At 44.2% G+C, this 20,925-nt stretch overlaps 2 protein-coding genes across 11 annotated transcripts in view; one reads left to right on the top strand and one right to left on the bottom strand.

Annotated features, from left to right (window-relative positions):
- Nucleotides 1–4,817, bottom strand: part of LOC137503738 (cyclin-dependent kinase 11B) — a 95,792-nt gene extending 90,975 nt beyond the window's left edge. For 3 of the 8 annotated variants that reach the window (XM_068231153.1, XM_068231157.1, XM_068231155.1), the window contains exon 1: nucleotides 4,641–4,813. The gene's annotated coding sequence lies outside the window, so the exon portion shown is untranslated. Of the gene's footprint in view, nucleotides 1–4,640 lie in introns of all 8 variants that reach the window. The other 5 variants (XM_068231159.1, XM_068231158.1, XM_068231156.1 and 2 more) reach the window with 3 other exon arrangements.
- Nucleotides 4,818–4,852: 35 nt separating this feature from the next.
- Nucleotides 4,853–20,925, top strand: part of CASP8AP2 (caspase 8 associated protein 2) — an 85,499-nt gene continuing 69,426 nt past the window's right edge. For all 3 annotated transcript variants that reach the window (XM_068231148.1, XM_068231149.1, XM_068231150.1), the window contains exon 1: nucleotides 4,853–5,088. The gene's annotated coding sequence lies outside the window, so the exon portion shown is untranslated. The remainder of the gene's footprint in view (nucleotides 5,089–20,925) is intronic.

Consider the following 20,925-nt stretch of genomic DNA (forward strand, 5'->3'; position numbering starts at 1 on the left):
ACTGGATTGGCGCACACACATACAACCTGTCCCTTTGCTCAATCTCATTCGCAATCGCCTCTCTTGCGATTGCGTTCTGCGCTTCGTACAATTCCTGTCTGGCACTTGTGGAGGTACAGAGGATTGGTTCCTCTGCACTCCCCAGCGCCATCTGCCGACAGGAATTTCCCTCTACAGGTGCGTAGCACCTTTTGCTGGGTGCCTGCAAATATACGCTTGTGGAGGATTTCCGCTGTGTCAGCGCACGCGTTGTGCGCTGATCACGGAGAAAGTTCCACAATCGTTACAGGATCCCTTCCAGTTCTGACAATATTTTGTCAGAACTGAAATAATAGAACTGAAATATACCAGTTGCTGTCAGTTATATATCAGCAGCTGTCAGTTACAACTGAATGAGCAAGGTAATGTCCATGTTTCCCTATGGCTCAAGTGGGTGATATTACAGTTTAACAGTGTGCTGACCAGGAAGCTGTTAGGGGGTAATGGCCATTTTTAAAATGGAGGATGGAGAATTCCATTGATCACAGTAAACAAATGGGTTGCAGGATAGGAGAAAGAGATTGATGAGTAGACTACATGGGAGATAAGTATGACCTGTGTATGGTTATTTTGACTTTTTATTTTCAGTTCAGGTTCTCTTTAAGTGGTTAAAGGTACATGCATAAGCACAAGTACTGTTGCGCTTAGAGATTGGAACTTGAGTCCCTTGGACGCCATTTTGGGGCAGAATTCTGTACAGACATGTCGCTAGCCTAAACACTAGCAATGCACACTGTTGCTACAGTGCAGGGTGCACAATGGCTTATGCTAGGTACACACTGAGATTTACTGTCAGATCGATTACTTCCAACATGTCTGATCTGATTTCCAACTGTTTTCCATTCACTCCCATCGGAAATCGATCGGAAATGTTGGAAATAATCGATCTGACAGTAAATCCGCCAGAAAGTCTTATTGTGTGTACCTAGCATTAGGATAAGTAAGAAAAAGAATGCCCTCAACCTGCACTTGACCAAGATGATTCAACACTTAACACTTAAAAAGGACCTTTGTCATGAAAATCTTAAAATTCAAAATACATGTAAACATTTACAAATAAAAAGTATGTTTCTTCCAGAGTAAAAAGAGCCATAAATTACTTTTCTCCTATGTTGCTTTCACTTACAGTAGGTAGTAAAAATCTGACATTACAGACAGATTTTGGATTAGCCCATCTTCTCATGAGGGGGGGGTTCTCAGGGTTTTCTTCATTTTTAAAAGCACTTAGTGAATGGCAGTTGCTCCGTCCAACTGCCAAAGAAGTGTACAGTGAGAGTGGCCAGCAACAATGTATAAATCTTTTTCAGGGAATGGGCTCTATTCGCAAGGCTTCTCATACTTGACTTATTTATCATAATAACCTTTCAGCACATTTACAAGCAAAAAAAATAAAAATAAAATATAAATCACTCAAAGTAAGTCGTTCCTGATTAACTCCATTTCAATATTACTTTCCTTACCTTAATTATATTATATGTCTGCTCTTTGAGAGCTTAAAATGTAACAGATAAAGCAAAAAGAGGAAAACAGGTGTAAAAGCTTGGTGACTCATACCCAATGTCTTTATAAAGAATAAAGGCCATGCTAAGAATCCCCCATCAAGACTAACCCATGGACAAACCTAAAACCTGTCGGTAATGTCAGATTTCTTCTACTTACTTTAAGTGACAGCACCATAGGAGAAAAGTAATGTATGGGTTATTTTACTCTGGAAGAAAAGTACTTATTTGTATGCGTTTTAAATTTTAAGATTGTCGCGACAATTCAGAATCAGAATCAGTTTTATTTCGCCAAGTACAGCTGAGCTTTACTCGGAATTATTTGTGGTACACATGGCATAAGCATAGTATAGGAAGACAAGACTTACAACACAAACAGTTGGAATTACAGTAATGGTATAGGTCTGACTCTCGTTAGTAACAGCCCCTGGTCATCAGTTAGTGTTCTTCCTGTCATGCAGGAACAGTCCAATACTAATAATAGTCATGACAATAATAGTAGTAGTAGTAATAATGATAATGATGATGGTGGCCCCAATACTGCCCAGGGCAGTTAGAACCAGGGCGGGCATAGGTGAGAATTGGCTGGAAGGCCCCGCTAGGGCATGCCAGAAGGCGGGCCTGACGGGGAGAGGTTGGAGTTCAGCAGCCGAACCGCTTGGGGGAAAGAAGGTGTTCTTCCGTCTGGAGGTTTTGCATGGTATAGTCCTGTAGCGGTGGCCCAATGGGAGGAGCTTGAAGTAGTGTCGGCCTGGGTGGGAGGGGTCACGGGAGATCACAGTGGCCCTCTTCATCATCCTAGCGGAGTGGAGGAGATCAAGCATTGGAAGAGGAGACCCGATGATCCTCTCTGCGTCAGTTATGACTCTCTGTAGTTTGTATTTTTCACTGGCCGTTGCACCCATGTACCATACAATGATTGAGGAGCAGAGGATGGATTCTATGGTGGCAGTATAGAAGCTGGCCAGCAGCTTCCTGGGCATGCCGAATCTCTTTAGTTGGCGCAAGAAGAACAACCTCTGCTGAGATTTCTTCTGAATGTTGGTGGTGTTCTGCCCCCACTTCAGGTTGTTGGAAAGAGTCATGACAATTCCTCTTTAAAGGATACCACAGTGGGAAAAAAAAGTTTGCAGCAGTGTGTGGGGGGTTAAAATTACATACCGTTAGCCAGTCCTGCCCCCTCCGTCTGCCGCCGTCTCCTATAAGTCCCGGTGCCCGGCGACTTGATTGATCCCCCACCCGGACATACTGCGACCTGTGCGCGCAGTATGTCCTCCCCTCTTCACTTCTGGCCGGCGCATAGCGATCGGCTCAGAAGCACGTTCATTCCTCTGCCTCCTCTGCGCTGCGTGTGCGCTCCATTACACTTAGCGTCACATGCTAATCATGTGATGCTAAGTGTAATGGAGCGCACACGCAGCGCAGAGGAGGCAGAGGAATGAACGTGCTTCTGAGCCGATCGCTATGCGCCGGCCAGAAGTGAAGACATACTGCACGCACAGGGCGCAGTATGTCCGGGTGGGGGGGGGGTCAATCAAGTCGCCGGGCACCGGGACTTATAGGAGACTAACGGCGGCAGACTGAGGGGGCAGGACAGGCTAAAGGTATGTAATTTTAACCCCCCACACACTGCTGCAAACTTTTTTTTTTCGACTGTGGTATCCTTTAAGCCAAAAACCATATAGCTTGTGTACAAGTTTGTATACAGATATTCCCAGCAGATCTGGCTTTCCTGTATCCGAATAACCCGTTCATCATATAATTCAATAAACAATGTTTGGAGCTAGTCTACTTTAGGGACTCAGCAGGAAACCGGATAGGGAAATTTAGCTAACTTGATGGGGTGGACAGCACCCTCTCACAGGTTGCAGTAAAGTATGCCAACACTATTTGCCCAATCACACCGCTTTTTTGCTGTAAGAGGGCACTGTGATTCCAGAACTGTTCCCTATGAGGTCTCCTGCTAGGTCCCCGAAAGTAGACTGGCAGCCAATCCTTGCGTTTACTCAGTTTCTTCCCTGAAGTCTGAGTGACTATTCATGACTGTAGAAATACTATACAACTATATATTCTATCATAGCTCCCAACTGTCCCTCTTTCGGAGGGACAGTCCCTTTTTGTGAGCCCTGTGCCTCTGTCCCTCTATCCCCCTCATGTGTCCCTCTTTCAGGACTTTATCACTCTTTCTATATAAATATATATATTTATATACTAATATAAATATATATATTATATACTAAAAACGTGTTTGATTGACTCTAAACTTTATTCCCGTTCTTTAACAAACACAGAACATTTATATCACGCTTTTCTCCTGGCGGACTCAAAGCGCCAGAGCTGCAGCCACTGGGACGCGCTCTATAGGCAGTAGCAGTGTTAGGGAGACTTGCCCAAGATCTCCTACTGAATAGGTGCAGGCTTACTGAATAGGCAGAGCCGAGAATTGAACCCAGGTCTCCTGTGTCAGAGGCAGAGCCCTTAACCATTACACTATCCAGCATGATATATTACTAATTTTAAAATGTTAATATGAAGGAAAATTAACCAGGAGGGAAAGGACCAGTGTGGTTTGAATTATAAAACAACATTTTTCTTTTGAAATCTTTATGGTATACGTGACTAGGGGTGTGGTGGGGCGTGGCCAGGGTTGTGGCATGGGCGTGGCTTAAGTATCCATTTGTCTCATCTCAAAAAGTTGGGAGGTATGTTCTATGTATAGTATTTTAGTTTCAATCACTGTAGTGAAATCTTCAGAAAACAATAAGTGCTTCAGACAAACCCATAGGTGGTTAAAATGTACAAAAAATGCAGAAGAAAAACGAAAATATCGTTTTAACTACGGATGACGTTTTACTTTACTTTTTTTATTAAGCGATTGAAAGAAAAAAAACACACCCTCCCTCAGATTTGTAATCCTTCAGTTGCACATCTCTATGGACGACTTAAACCGCTAAATGAAAGAACGCAGAATGAGGCACTACTGCCAGACACAGACAACACGGCTCATGTGGGGGGAGAGCCCCCGTCCACACGCTGATCTGGCGCTGCTGGTGACTGCAGACCCATATAGAACATCCAATGTAAACAGTCTGCCCTACATACCCAATATAGATCGTCGCCTCCTCCTCCTCACCAGCTCCGCGCCGTCCACATCAGAAAAAAAATAAATAAACAGAGCAGCCTCGTTAAACGTAAGTGTAACCAAGTTGAAGGAAGTGGAAGTGACGTCTCAGTCACCTGATCCGTCGCATAGCTCAAAGCACAATTAATTATGTTCTTGGTAACCAGCGCCCCTAGCGGCATTCCTCCTCCAAGCCTCGTAGTAGCAGACGTTTCTTCCCGCCAAACGCTGCGCTGGAAGGAGGTGCGGCCAAGTGATGCGATGCAGGCGCGCCGGTGCGTGGCTGCTGATTGGTCGGGTCTGCTTCGGGGTTGAAGTGGAAGTGGATTGTGGTCACTGAAGTGAGCTGTGATGTAGGGAGTGTGTGGTACACCGGAAGACGTCTCACCAATGCTGAGAGGGGTAGCAGAACCCGGTGCATGTCGGCGGGTGAGTGTGGGCTGAGAATCCCCACCCGAGTGTGTATTGCGTCTGTGTATGCAAATGTGCGCTCCTATGGGTTACGTGTACACCGGGATCTCATCGCATGCTGCTGTGTATGTGCTCCAACAATTCACGTTATGCCAGAAACATAACTGTTTGCAGACATGTAAGTGTGTATAATATGCCCATTACCAGGTGTGCAGTGACATCACCTACTAGTGCAAAGCTGGCCACCGAGGTGCTCATTTTTTGGACTTGATGCACTTTGGTTGTTGTGTGCATGCAACTTGGATTTGGACTAATCCTATGTAATTGCTGATCATTTTGATCTGCCTAATTCTATGCTGAATACAATTTGTATCTAGTTGGGAAAAAAAACTGCAATTCGTTTATCATAGGTGGTATAATAAATCTAGCAGGACAGCTGGTGTCATTCTGCCTGGAGCTTCCTTTTCATGTCTGTTTGTAGTTACTGTTTCATTTTGAGTAAAATTTGTCCTGATCATTTTTTTCTAGTGACTGCAGACTGTGAAGAATAAACAGTGGACATCAGCAATACAGTGTGTTTCTTTGTGTCTGTTAAGCTGCACTTTTTCACACATTTTGTTACATTTGAGTTATATGAACACAGGTGGTCAATGAGATGCTAGAAATCCTGGAATGCATGTGAAATGAATGCAGAGTTATTGAAAAATTGAGTGTTTACAAACTTCAAGGGATACACAAGGAGACATGAGATGGACTTGTATGTACAGTGCCATGCACACTAATCACTATGCTTAAAGGGGAACTGAAGAGAGAGGTATATGGAGGCTGTCATGTGTATTTCCTTTTAATCAATACCAGTTGCCTGGCAGCCCTGCTGGTCTATTTCTCTGCAGTAGTATCTGATTAAAACCAGAAACAAGCATGCAGCTAGTCTAGTCAGATCAGACTTATAAGTCTGAACCACTGAAACACCTGATCTGCTGCATGCTTGTTCAGGGGCTATGGCTAATAGTATTAGAGGCAGAGGATCAGCAGGGCTGCCAGGCAACTGGTATTGTCTAAAAGGAAATAAACATGACAGCCTCCATATACCTCTCTCTTCAGTTCCCCTTTAAACAGCAAGCATGCAAGCAGGGCTGTGGAGTCGGAGTCGTGGAGTCGGGCAATTTCGGGTGCCTGGAGTCGGAGTCGGGAAAAAATGCACCGACTCCGACTCCTAATGAATTTGTAACTGTAATTAAAATAGAAAATATGATAAAATGTTCTATTTCTCAGATAATAGTCATTAAAAGTAATGTATATATACAGTATAAATACAGTAATAGCTGTGCTTAGTCCACAAAAATGAAATAAACCAATCAAAATTAGTTACTTGTGCTGCTTCAATAAAGCAGTCCCCGTATTTTTAAGGTCAGATATACATATCTGATTGTGACTGTATATATGATGTGTACACAGGAATCTCTTATATATACTAAATAACATCTATGCTGTAAGTATAAAGCCTGATGTGTAGCCGTGTCACTAATAGAGATGGTCAATGAGGTGGAAATAATTCTGCATTGATGCTGATTTATGCAAATGTATGCACTCCCTTTGCTGATGAAATCAAATAATTTGATATGTTATTAAAATTTGGTTTGGTGACTACAAATTAAAGGGTAACTGAGACGGATGAAAAGTAAAGTTTTATACATACCTGGGTCTTCCTCCAGCCCCCTTCAGGCTAATCAGTCCCTCGCTGTCCTCCACCACCCGGATCTTCTGCTATGAGTCCTGGTAATTCAGCCAGTCAGCGCTGTCCAGCCGCATGCCGCTCCCACAGCCAGGAACATTCTGCACCTGCGCAATAGTGCTGCACGAGTGTGTGCATGTGCACTACGCCTGACTGGCTCAAGTACCTGGACTCATAGCAGAAGATCCAGGTGGTGGAGGAGGACAACGAGGGACTGATTATCCTGAAGGCGGCTGGAGGAAGCCCCAGGTATGTATAAAACTTTTATTTAATCTGTCTCAGGTTTACTTTGTTACACAGTAGTACTATACTCTACATATGCACTCCCCACAGAGCTGCAGGGAATCCACTGAGAATGCTGTGCACATTGAACACAGAGGTGTTGTCTGTTTACAATCTCCTTCTTCCCCTGCAGAGTACCTGCACATCATTCTTACATGTACCCACACTTACATTGCCTAGGGCCTGATAGATGTTCTTTGTTCCGGTTTGTACCTTTTACAAGTACTCTTACCAAGGACTAGTTTTAGTCTAAAAGGAATAAATATAGTAGTCTACATATCCTTCTCACTTCAGTTGTCTTGTAAAATTCCTAAGCGTTGGCAGTTAAGAGACGGATTTCATGTTACATACTTTTAATCAACAAAATTGTAATATGCAAATTAGAGGAGTCGGAGTCGTGGAGTCGGAGTCGGAGTCGGTGGAATCCTAAACTGAGGAGTCGGAGTCGGTGGATTTTTGGACCGACTCCACAGCCCTGCATGCAAGTGACAGTTTCTGTCCGGGTCAGGACTGGGTTGGACTGTAGCATAACTGTCACTAATAAGGAATTGGCCACAAAATGCTTTCCTGGCAGAAAGGGCTTCTGAAAGTAGGGAAGATATAAAAAGGGTCAATAGTTCATAGATTTTAACTCTATTACTTCAATGAATGTGCCATTGAGCAGAGACAATGAAACCGTAAATACTTAAACAGTAAATTTAAATATGAAAACTGTGGTATATCTAAAAAATATACTGGTAGTTTTCTGTGGAAGAAATTCAAAGTGCAGCAAAAACAGCTCAAAAGGTTCTTCGCTACATGTAACTGAATGTGTAGTGGAAAATCGTGCCTGGTACTTACAGGTGATGGGGGGGGGGGGGGGGGGGGTGTTAACAATAATAAATGACAATGATGCACATGATTTTTTGGTATCAGACATTTGTTGGTTTCTTCTCGTGGCTGGCCTCCCATCAATAGTGCTGCTGAGCCTGTGTATATCTATCTATCTATCTATCTATCTATCTGTATCTCAGTACTTTTCAGTGCAGTTTTTTTGTTTTTTTGTTGTTTTTTTTTTAAATGGATACTCAGTTTTTAATTTGTATGTATGTATGTATGTACTGAAGAGTATCTACATAAGTACATTAATCCTTGATCCTGTGTCTCCCACTGGAGCAAAGGGCCTCAACAAATGTATGCCACTGGTTTCTGTCGTGGACACTTTTTTTTTTCTATCTCAGTCCATTATGTCCCCGCCTTCTTTAATTCTTCCTGCACACTTCTCAGAAGTACATTACAGAAATAAACATTTGGATTCCCCATACAGCAAATAGAAGCTCATGTGCTTTATAAATCAATAATAATAATGTGCTGCTCCTGTGAAAATTTGCCCCACTTTTTGTCTGGACAGTAAACACAATCTTTTCTCAATGGTGATAAGATGACAGTATGTAAAATAAGAAAACATTTTTTTTTCTCTAACCAAAAGTAAAATTAAACATTTTGGCTTTAGTTGGATTTAAAAATGTAGATTAAAGGGACTCCGAGCAGTGCAGAAACTATAGAAAGATGCATATCATTTTAAAGCTCTCTTTCTCCTCTTTCCAATGATATATAAATCACCGCCCTACGCCTGAAATTGCAGTGGCCACAATTTCAATCGCGAAAATAAAGAAAACTAAAAGGCGTAGAGAGACGATTTAGGTGTCGCCAGAAAGAGGAGAAAGAGAGCTTTAACATGATATCCATCTTTCCATATTTACATTGTATTACACAGGACGACACTTTCCCCAGTGTCAGCAGCTCCATTCAGCAGAAAAAGTCGGCCTGTGTTATACAATGTAACTATGGAAAGATGGATATCAGTTACTGAAAAAAATGCTGCGCCACCAAAATGAAGACAATTAATATGTCGTTACTACAATAATATCACTAAACACAATACACATAAATGTCCTTAGGTCCAGAGCAATGGTTGGAGTGCGCTGTGTTGAATCCTCTAGAAGTGTTTTTACATCAGTAACATCCACTGCGCGCTACCATATCTGCAAAACAATCTGACATAGCGTAACCTGCTTTCTTTGCATATAACTACACCCACATCAACCGTGTACGCCTGACGCATAACACGGAAATCCGGGTAAGCCGCCGACTGTAGGGGAACGAGCGGGACGCCGCAAACGGATCCAGCAGTGAAACAGTGGAAGCCGGACAGCCCTGCCGTTGTGATATGCCTACTTTTCCTCTGGAGCTTGTAAGTTCATAGAGGGCGCGAGAGGCGCAGTGTGCTTTATATGACAGTTGGATGTTACGCAATGAAGTTTTTTATGTGTTTTATTGAGGAATAAAGGCCTTTTTATGATATCATGGATGTGGATTACTGATGAGCCCCTGAGTACCACATGCTGAGCTTGAATCCCACCTGTAGATTGGTGGTCATCATTTGGTGAGCTGCTCTGTTATTAGAGGTGGAGGGAGTTTTGCATGGGCACTATCTCACCATTGACACGGTTGATGTGGGTGTAGTTATATGCAAAGAAAGCAGGTTACGCTATGTCAGATTGTTTTGCAGATATGGTAGCGCGCAGTGGATGTTACTGATGTAGAAAGATGGATATCATTTTAAAGCTCTCTTTCTCCTCTTTCTGGCGACACCTAAATCGTTGCCCTACGCCTTTTAGTTTTCTTTATTTTTGTGATTGAAATCGCGGCCGTGGCAATTTCAATCGCAAAAATAGCGAAAACTAAAAGGTGTAGGGCAGCGGTTTATACATCATCGGAAAGAGGAGAAAGAGAGCTTTAAAATGATATGCATCTTTCCATAGTTTCTGCACTGCTCGGAGTCCCTTAAAAAAATGATGCAGTGTCTCCATTATAAAATATGGGTGTGGATTCATGTGGAGGAATGAAGATGGCAGTCTTCGTATTCCTCTCATGTTGGGTTGCCTTTAAAGCTTTCCAGAGTTTGATGGTGCCAGGTCTGAGTTGGTTCTGTGCCAAACTAAAAAGGTATCTCAGGAAATGTTAAGGGACTATTAATGTTAATTTCCAAACTAAACACAAACCTTCACCTTCTGAAGGACTGCCTTCCCATCTTTATCACCGGTAACAGCAGAATGAATAAAAAAATTTCTATAAACATAGACAAGGCGCTGACCGTGTCAGGTGAACTCTCAATATTATATGAATGAGAACATAGAACTCCACCTAGACCTAACCAAGACTCCAATCCTATATTAGTATACCAGGAATGGTTCTGGAGCCGAAAAGTAGTAAACTTGACAGAGGTGCCCTTTGTTACTATTTTTATTTCTTATTGGTGGAACCATTGCATAGGGCTATAGAGGTTAATGATATTAAGCGTTTTAGTATGCGGTGCTTCACAACTAAAATAAGTATGGATCCAGTTGACTGCTTTTTGTTCTTATCTTAGCAACAGGAAACTGAGCACCTATTTCCCAGGACGTCTATCAGGACAGCACCCCCTCTTGAGACTTGTCTCTCCTCCCCACAACTGGACAGGAAGCTAAAAGATAAAAAATTTGCATAGCAGATATGCGGCAGCATAAATACCCCTCAGCTCACCTAGAGCCTTCAGTTGTTTTTCTGTCCCGGACGGAACGCATGGAGATCCTCCGCAAGTGCCATCATTGTCAGGCGGCAGGGGCAGCGTTGTTACTGGCTGCAGTTGGAGCTGGTCAGGGGAGCCGGCGTGCAGCTCGGGCAGCGTGGAGGAGGCTTCTCCCAACTTGGCAGCATCTATATACGCGCATGGGCGCGCAAAAGAAGTTCCGGCCATATACCGGAAGTGCGTCACGCGTGACCGGAAGTAGGAAGCGTCATTTGCAGGGGCAATTCGGCGCACCTGGAAGGCAATCAGGTAATCACCCAACACTATTTAAATGTGTAGCAGTACATGTTCCCACTTTCTGGCAACATGGAGGACGCTGCAGGCCCTGCTCCGCTGCAATCTGCCGAGTCTGGCGCTGAACCCTCTCTGGTAAGCGGCACAGGGGTGCTCTAACACCAGGGGTGTATGTATGTACATATATTTATGGCGGTGCTGTCTAAAGAACTTCACTAATTTAGGCCATATTCTGCTATTACAGCCTAAAAAGGATAAACCAAGTTCCCAGCACCATGCATCATCTGCATCTACATCTTCTTCTAAGGGGGAAAGGAAATGTCCATTATGCAATGCAAAGATGTCCTCAAACCGGAAAGTATGTCACCATTGCACTGATAAAATAGTGAAAAATGAATCTCCTGTGATATTTAAGGATCTAATGGGATGGATGAGGTCAGAAATGACCACAGCTATTAAGGAAATCAAGGATTCCGCCATAGCATCATCATCATCCTTTACCCCGGGCCCTCTGGAAACACAGCAAGTTGCACAGCCTGAGGATCCTATTCCTCCTCCAGGATCCCCTCTAGTTTCCTTAGTTCCCACAGCAGTTTCTAGGAAGAGAAGGGCCGAGGAATCGGTGGGATCTGAATTATCTGAGGGAGAGTTAGAAATTTCATCCTTTGAAGAAATTTCTGAGGATGAGGGGGGAGAAAGATCTGGCAAAAATCAAAAATTCGCTTTTTCACCTGATCTTATTAATGATCTATTATCTGCCATGCATAATACTATGGGCATCGAGACAGAGAAGAAATCTCTATCTCAGTTGGATCAAATGTATGAGAGCTTATCTGATCCTCATTCCTCGGTTATCCCGGTTCATTCTTCCCTAAAAAATATGATAAGAAAGGAGTGGGATAACCCTGAGAAACGGGCTTTTTGGCCAAGGACCCTTAACAGGCGGTAACCTTTTTCCGCTGAGGATCAGAAATTCTGGGGTCCCTCTCCGAAACTTGATCCAGCTTTGTCTAGAGTTTCAAAAAATACAGATTTACTCTTTGAGGACTTTGGGACAAAAAGACCGACAATCTTCTAAGGAGAGCGTGGGAGTCTTCCTCACTTACGTTCAAACCGGCAGTGGCTTCTACGGCTGTAGGTAGATCCCTTAGAACCTGGTTAATGGAGACTCAACATAAAATCGCCACAGGAGTACCTAGAGAGGAAATCTTAAAAGATTTTCCTAACCTGCTTAATGCCAATAATTATATGACTGATGCAGCAGACGACACAGTGAAACTTACTGCCAGGACTACTGCATTAGTCAATTCTGCTAGACGTGGAGTGTGGGTCAAAACATGGAAGGGAGACAATTCCTCCAAGGCCAAACTATGTGGAATTCCGTGTGAGGGAGAACTACTGTTCGGGTCTAAGTTAGACGAGACATTAGACAGAACGGCTGACGTCAAGAAGAACTTTCCTGTTAGGAGAGTTTTTCCGTCTAAACGTTCCTTTCGTGCCAACACAAAGCCAGAGTCTGATAATAAGTCCACTACCAAGAAAAGATGGGCCCCCTATAAAGTACAAAAGGGTAAACCAAACTTTACCACCCGTTCTTCTACCCAGGCTAATAAGCAATGACGCCAGCATCCCAGTGGGGGGAAGGATTACCCACTTTTACGAGAGATGGCAGGAAACATTTCAAAATCAGTGGCTGTTAAAAATAATTCTAGAGGGGTACAGCATAGAGTTCTTGCAGATTCCTCCTCAAAAGTTTTTTGTCCAATCCTAAAGGACACTATGCAGCGTCTAGCATTGGAAAGGGAAATATCCTCTCTACTACAGAAAAGAGTAATCAGGGAGGTTCCAAAATGTCAACAGGGGTTGGGGTTTTACTCCCCAGTATTCCTGGTAAAAAAGCCTCAGGGGGAGTTTCGATTTATCCTGAATCTAAAGGAATTAAACAAGTCAATAAAATACAGAAGATTTCGAATGGACAATATTTACTCTGTGATAACTCTCTTACAGAAAGATTGTTTCCTAGCATCTCTGGACTTAAAGGATGCATACCTGCATGTTCCAATTCATCTGAACTCACAACAATTTCTCAGATTCGCAGTGCACCTAGAGGGAAAGGTAAGACACTTCCAGTTTAATGCTCTACCTTTCGGCATCTCTTCTGCTCCCTGGCTTTTCACAAAGATTCTGTCGGAAGTATTAGCAGTTATCAGGGGCAGGTCCATATCTGTTCTTAGTTATCTGGATGATTTATTGATTTGGGGACAGTCTAGAGACTCAGTATTATTACAGCTAGAATCTACTATGGCCTTATTGCAGTCACTAGGATGGCTTATTAACTGGTCTAAATCATCCCTAATTCCTTCCCAGCTCATGGAATTTTTAGGATTCAATATTTCCACTACTAGTGAAAAGATTTTATTACCAGACAGAAAGGTTTCTGCAATACTTAATGCTCTTTCTTCTTTCCAGCAGGCCCACTACATCTCCCTCAGAAAAGCAATGGCGGTTCTGGGACTCCTAACTTCTGCCTTTCCGGCCATTCAGTGGGGTCAATTCCATGCCAGGACTTTGCAAATTTGGATCCTGACAGAATGGAACAGGGATCTAAAATTTCTAGACAAGAAAGTATTCATTCCTTACAATGTAAAGGTCTCACTCATGTGGTGGCAAGATCTCACTCATCTATCAGAAGGTCGGCTGTGGCATTATCCATCTCAGTCAGTTATAACAACGGACGCCAGTCTGTGGGGCTGGGGAGCACACATGGATGGTCGTCCAGCTCAAGGACAGTGGTCCAACAAAATGAGAGCCAGGTCATCAAACAGCAGGGAACTTCAAGCTGTATGGTTGGCTCTACAAAGCTTCAGTCAAGACATAAAGCGGTGTCACGTGCTGATAAGAACAGACAACAGCAGCGTGGTAGCTTACCTAAATCGCCAGGGAGGGACAAGGAGTTCATTACTGTGGTCCCAAACCAGACAAATTCTGAATTGGGCAGAAAGGAATCTAATGTCCATAAAGGCCCGACATCTAAAGGGTACAGCCAACCAGTTGGCGGACTTCTTACGCAGGTCTCCTCTGATGCAGGACGAGTGGTCCCTAAATCCGGCAGTATTTCAGGAAATCAGGGATCGATGGGGGTCCCCAGAAGTGGACCTATTTGCCAACAAGGACAATACCAAGTGTCAGAAGTTCTGCTCACTACGTCCCCTAGACAAACCTTGGGCAGTGGATGCTTTTTCAATAGATTGGGGAACACAGCTGATGTACAGCTTTCCACCAATATCACTCATTCCACAGGTTCTGAACAAAATTGTACAGGATCAAGCTCACATGATCCTGATAGCCCCCTGTTGGCCGAAGAGGCCGTGGTTCACGTTGTTACAGAAATTGACAGTAGATCAGCCAATTACTCTTCCGAATCGACAGGACCTACTACAGCAGGGCATAGCCTTTCACCCAAACCTTCAACTTCTTCACCTTACAGCATGGAAGCTGAGTGGAGAATCTTAAAGGCAAGGGGATTCTCGGATAAGTTATCCGAAACCCTAATACAATGTCGTAAAAAAGTAACTAGGAATATTTATAATAAGACATGGACAGTTTATTTAAAATGGTGTAAAGAGAGATCTTTAGATCTATCTTTATCTAGGTCAGTGCTTGAATTTCTTCAACAGGGATTACAAAAAGGATTGAGTGTCAGTACCTTGAAGGTTCAGACATCTGCAATCAGTGTCTTCCTGGAAAGGAAACTGGCAGCAGAAGAATACTTTATCCGTTTTTTTCAGGCTCTGAAAAGAATTCGACCAATAGTTCGCTCTAGAATTCCCTCATGGGACTTAAATACTGTTCTCCAGGCTATGTGTGAACCACCATTCGAACCCATAAAAGAGATATCCGATAAATTTCTTTCTTTAAAAACCACCTTTTTGTTAGCCATAACATCAGCCAGGAGAATTGGGGAACTTCAGGCTTTGTCGATTCAAGAACCATACTGTATTATTTCAGACGATCGAATTACACTGAAATTAGACAGCGCATTTCTCCCTAAGGTGGTATCTAAATTCCACAGATCTCAGGAGATATTTCTACCTTCTTTTTGTGCTAATCCGACCAATGAGAAGGAAAAACGTCTACACTGTCTGGATGTAAGAAGATGTATAATTCATTACCTGGAAAGAACTAAGGAGTGGAGAAAATCTGATTCAATGTTATTGTTTGGAGGAATATCTAGAGGGAAACAAGCCTCCAAAGCTACATTGGCCAGATGGATTAACCTCCTTGGCGGTAACCCCGTGTGTGACACGGGGTAAGCCGCCGGAGGGTGCCGCTCAGGCCCTGCTGGGCCGATTTTCATAATTTTTTTTTTTGCTGGACGCAGCTAGCACTTTGCTAGCTGCGCCAGCACTCTGATCGCCGCCGGCCCCTGCCCGATCGCCGCTATCTGCTGCGGCGCGGCCCCCCCCCCCCAGACCCCAGCGCTGTCTGGCCAATCAGTGCCAGGCAGCGCCGAGGGGTGGCCCGGGACTCCCAATGACGTCCCGACGTCAGTGACGTCGGTGACGTCATCCCGCCCCGTCGCCATGGCGACGGGGGAAGCCCTCCAGGAAATCCCGTTCTATGAACGGGATTTCCTGATCGGAGATCGCCGAAGGCGATCGAAGCGGGCGGGGGGATGCCGCTCAGCAGCGGCTATCATGTAGCGAGCCCTCGGCTCGCTACATGATTAAAACATTTTTTTTTAAAAAAAAAACTGCTGCGCTCCCTCCTGGCGGTATTTTTCATACCGCCAAGGAGGTTAAAGAAGCTATCACTACTTCTTACAGATCTCAGGGTAAACTACTTACTACTTCAATCAAGGCTCAATCAACAAGAGGTGTATCCACATCCTGGGCAGAGAGGGCTGGTGCATCCATCGAACAGATCTGCAGAGCGGCCACTTGGTCCAGTCAAAATACTTTTGTCAGGCACTACAGGCTTAATGTCTTATCCAGTGCAGACTTAAGTTTTGGCAGAAGGGTTCTACAGGCAGTCGTCCCACCCTAAGATTTCATCTTGTCTATCTCTCAAGAGGGGGTGCTGTCCTGATAGACGTCCTGGGAAAGACCACATTTACTTACGGTAAAGTCTTTTCCAGTAGTCTGAAGGACAGCACCCCTGCGACCCACCCAGTGTGGGAAATATTAAGGTAAATATACAGATTGGGGTTGTTTTATTTTTTTATGGGCATACGTCCGTATAATCTTTTTAATAACTGAAGGCTCTAGGTGAGCTGGGGGGTATTTATGCTGCCGCATATCTGCTATGCAAATTTTTTATCTTTTAGCTTCCTGTCCAGTTGTGGGGAGGAGAGACAAGTCTCAAGAGGGGGTGCTGTCCTTCAGACTACTGGAAAAGACTTTACCGTAAGTAAATGTGGTCTTTCCTTATTCCTCCATGGCAGCACCTACAGGAGGCAGAGCAACTACCCGTATGTGCTGCCGTGGATGCATCACGAAAGGAAAATTACTGACAGGTAAGTATACAATTTTCTGTTTTAAAGAGACTCCGTAACAAAAATTGCATCCTGTTTTTTATCATCCTACAAGTTCCAAAAGCTATTCTAATGTGTTCTGGCTTACTGCAGCACTTTCTGCTATCACAGACTCTGTAATAAATCAATGCATCTTTCCCTTGTCGGACTTGTCAGCCTGTGTCTGGAAGGCTGCCAAGTTCTTCAGTGTTGTGGTTCTGCTATGAATTCCCCCTTCCAGGCCCCTCTATGCACACTGCCTGTGTATTATTTAGATTAGAGCAGCTTCTCTCTTCTCTCTTATCTTTTACAAGCTGGATAAATCGTCCTCTGAGCTGGCTGGGCTTTCACATACTGAAGAATTACAGACAAGGGCAAAGCTGTTTGCAGGAGAAAAAAGAGCAGCCTGAAACTTCAGTGCATGAGAACTGCAGGGAGAAAGAAACACACAAATGATCTCTTGAGATTCAAAAGGAAGGCTGTATACAGCCTGCTTGTGTATGGTTGTATTTTCTATGTGTGGACATACAGTACATCAACCTACTTCCTGTTTTGGTGGCCATTTTGTTTGTTTATAAACAAACTTTTTAAAACTGTTTTTAACCACTTTTAATGCGGCGAGGAGCGGCAAAATTGTGACAGAGGGTAATAGGAGATGTCCCCTAACGCACTGGTATGTTTACTTTTGTGCGATTTTAACAATACAGATTCTCTTTAAAGAGACACTGAAGCGGGGAAAAAAAAAAGATTTGTATGTGTAGTACAGCTACGAAATAAAACATTAGGAGCAGAAACAGGAAGAGTTATGAAACTCCAGTTTTATCTATGCAAAAGAGCTGTTGAGCTCCAGGACTTTGAGGCCTGGAACCCACTGAAATCTGCAAACGCAAAACGCAACCGCTAGCGTTTTGCATGAGCGGTTTGCAAGCGGATTCATGCGAGTTTTCGGTCGCGTTTTGCAACAGTGTATTTTTTTCCTCAGCGGTTGTGTAGCGTTTTGCGTTTCACTTTTTTATCCTGATTGGTCCTGTGAATTATTTTTAATTTTGTTACAGTGTGCTGAACCGCAAAACGCTAGCAAAACCGCTCAGTTTAGGTTTTGCCGAGCGTTTCTGCTAGCGTTTCAATACTTTACATTGAAGCGCTAACGCTCCCAAAATGCTGCAGGTCCTGCGTTTGCGTTTCTGGGAAACGCAAACACTCCTGTGGAAGTTGCCCCATCCATTAACATCAGCTGAGCGTTTTGGCAAAACGCTAGCGTATCGCAGCGCTGCCAAAATTCTCAAAAAAACGCTCTTGTGGGTTCCAGCCCTTAAAGGGAAGGTTCAGGGAGGGTGGGTTAAAAATAAAAATCAAATTCCACTTACCTGGGGCTTCCTCCAGCCCGTGGCAGGCAGGAGGTGCCCTCGCCGCCGCTCCGCAGGCTCCCGGTGGTCTCCGGTGGCGCGCCCGACCTGGCCAGGCCGGCTGCCAGGTCGGGCTCTTCTGCGCTCCAAGGCCCGGATCTTCTGCGTCCCACGCCGGCGCTCTGACGTCATCGGACGTCCTCCGTGCTCTACTGCGCATGCGCAGTAGTTCTGCGCATGCGCAGTAGAGCCCGGAGGACGTCCGATGACGACAGAGCGCCGGCGTGGGACGCAGAAGTTCCGGGCCTTGGAGCGCAGAAGAGCCCGACCTGGCAGCCGGCCTAGCCAGGTCGGGCGCGTCACCGGAGACCACCGGGAGCCTGCGGAGTGGCGGCGAGGGCACCTCCTGCCTGCCACGGGCTGGAGGAAGCCCCAGGTAAGTGGAATTTGATTTTTATTTTTTACCCACCCTCCCTGAACCTTCCCTTTAAAGTTGCAGTGCGCTCTCTTTTGAAGCTTGTTATCTCAACTGTCAGTCACTGTATTTTATTTTTCTCTCCAGAGGACAATTCAAAAATTCACTGGTCTGCTCTATAAAACCATTTTGAATGCTGAGTAGTGTGTAAACTGCAAATATTAGAGAATGATGCAATGTTATAAAAAAAACACTATATAACTGAAAATAAAAATATGAGAATATTTTCTTTGCTACCAATGTTCTAGTAATTATCCATACTAGATACTACACAACCAATTCATTATATCATTAAAAAAAATTCCCGCTTCAGTGCCTCTTTAAAAAAAAAATAAAAAAAAAAAATCTCCCATTCAGTGAGGATCGTAAATAGAGTGGACCATAGTGTGTGTGTGTGTGTGTGTGTGTGTCAAGCATTCAGGTGGGCTGGTCTCTAGTCCCCATCTTTATACGCTCATTTCCCTTGTCCAGAGAGACCCGGATGTAAATGCCCCTAAATTAAAAGAAATAACTGTAATAGTTTCTTTATAAATGTACTACAAAAAGAGAAACAGAAAAATCCAGCACTGTCCACAGGGCTGTTTATTTTGATTCTTAAATACAAAAGATAACATACATGGGGCTCGATTCACCAAGCGGTGCAAAGTGTTAGCACCGTGGTGAAAAGGCCCTTATCACGCCTAAAGTCACTTTAGGCATGATAAGAAGAAACTCGCGCGAAGTTGCCGCGCGTACGCGCGCAACACCTGACGCTTCGCGCGAAGCTCCCATTAAGCCCTATGGGACTTTGCGCGCGCGCTCACTTCGCGCGAAGAGCAGGAAAAATCGGTGATAACTCAGTGGTGAAAAGGTCATCACGCCTAAAGTCTTTTAGGCGTGATAACTGGGTTATCACCGCTTTGTGAATCGAGGCCATTGTGTTTCACAAAGTAACAGCTGGATGAAGTAGCCAGGGGTGAGTGCTAAGGCAAAAACCAGACTGGCACTTTGACCGTTTCACGTATAAACAGACGCTTGCTCACGTGCCAAGTCTATGCCTGTGCCACTGCGTGTGGACTGTATGCCCCAGATAGCAGCAGTGTTGGGGCAATATGGTTTTGCTAGCACCAGTGCTTCCCCATATGGCAGATCATATATGTTATGTCAGCAGACAGGAAGGTGGGCTGTGCCCCCTCTAATTTTAATTTGTACCTACCTGGCCACACTTATATTTCTCCTAGTGCTCCCCTCCTTTCACAGCTACTACGCTGTACCTCCTTGTCTCCCATACCCCCCATCATCGCACACTTGAGTACGATTGTAAATATAGTGGGATGTAGTTGGGGGGGGGGGGGGAGGAGTTCAGTAACCCCAATAAAAACAATGGCATGCACATAGGTATAAAATAACTACCAATGATAAATTAATGCTCTATAGAGCTGAAGGTGAACTACCACAAAGTCTATAGAGATGAGCGAGAATGTTCTAAGGAAAAGTGAGATCGTCCTGCTGTGTATGCAGGGGTTAACTCGCCTAAGCCATGCCGCCATTCTGATGTGTTCTATGCTGTGTTTTTACGCTTCCGCCTTCTGAGCAGAAGTTCCGGCTTAGGAGGTGGAAGTGTACGAAGATGTAATGCTGCATAGAACACTTAGGTGAGTTAACCCTAGCATACCTCACTCTCTCCTACCGCACACTGCAAGACGATCTCGCTTTTTGTGAGAATGTTTTCATACATGCCTAGAAGTCTAGCATATCTGTGAAAAATATTTTAGATCAATGAAGTTAAAGTTAAACACCTGTAACTAAAAGTATAGTTAGAGGAAACCACAGATTTAAAGGAAAACTATAGCAAGAGAGCTATGGAGGCTGCTATATTTATATCCTTTTAAGCAATACCATTTGCCTGGCTATTCTGCTGATCCTCTGCTTCTAATAGGTTTAGCTATATACCCTGGACAAACATGCAGCAGATCAGGTGTTTCTGACATTGTCAGATCTGACAAGACTAGCTGCATGCTTGTGTCTGGCGTGATTCAGACACTACTGTAGCCAAAAAGATCAGCAGATCTGCCAGGCAACTGGTATTGTTTAACAAGAAATAAATATGGCAGCCTCCATATACCTCTCACTTCAGTTGTCTTTTAAACATTGCTATCCATAACCACTTCAGTGCCAGCCGTCTCTGGCCCTTTAAAGAGGAACTCCAGTGAAAATAATGTAATAAAGTTCTTCATTTTTACAATAATTATGTATAAATGATTTAGTCAGGGTTTCCTCTCCCTGATTTACATTCTGACATTTATCACATGGTGATATTTTTACTGTTGGCAGTAAGGTCCAGAGACTGCTGGTACAGAAAACGTGGCTCCCAGACGTCTTGCTGCACGGACCCGTCGTTCTCGCCATTTAGGGCGCTCTCCCATTGCTGGAGCCCACTGCACTGCCTTTGCTATGGCAGTAGAGCTCCGTGAACTGGTCAGGAGCCACCAATGTGATTGGCTCACAGTGATCAAAGGGTTAGCAGCCAATGAAATCAGCTCCTGACTGGCTCACGGAGCTCTGCTGTCATAGCGACGGCAGGGCGAGTGGGCTGCAGCGGCAGGAGAGCAGTGTGATCGGCGGGTCTGTGCAACATGCTAATTGAAATCTATGTCCTGGCAGGGATATCTGATCCCAAAC

Source organism: Hyperolius riggenbachi, chromosome 4 (genome assembly GCF_040937935.1).
Source record: "Hyperolius riggenbachi isolate aHypRig1 chromosome 4, aHypRig1.pri, whole genome shotgun sequence".
Lineage (NCBI taxonomy): Eukaryota > Metazoa > Chordata > Amphibia > Anura > Hyperoliidae > Hyperolius > Hyperolius riggenbachi.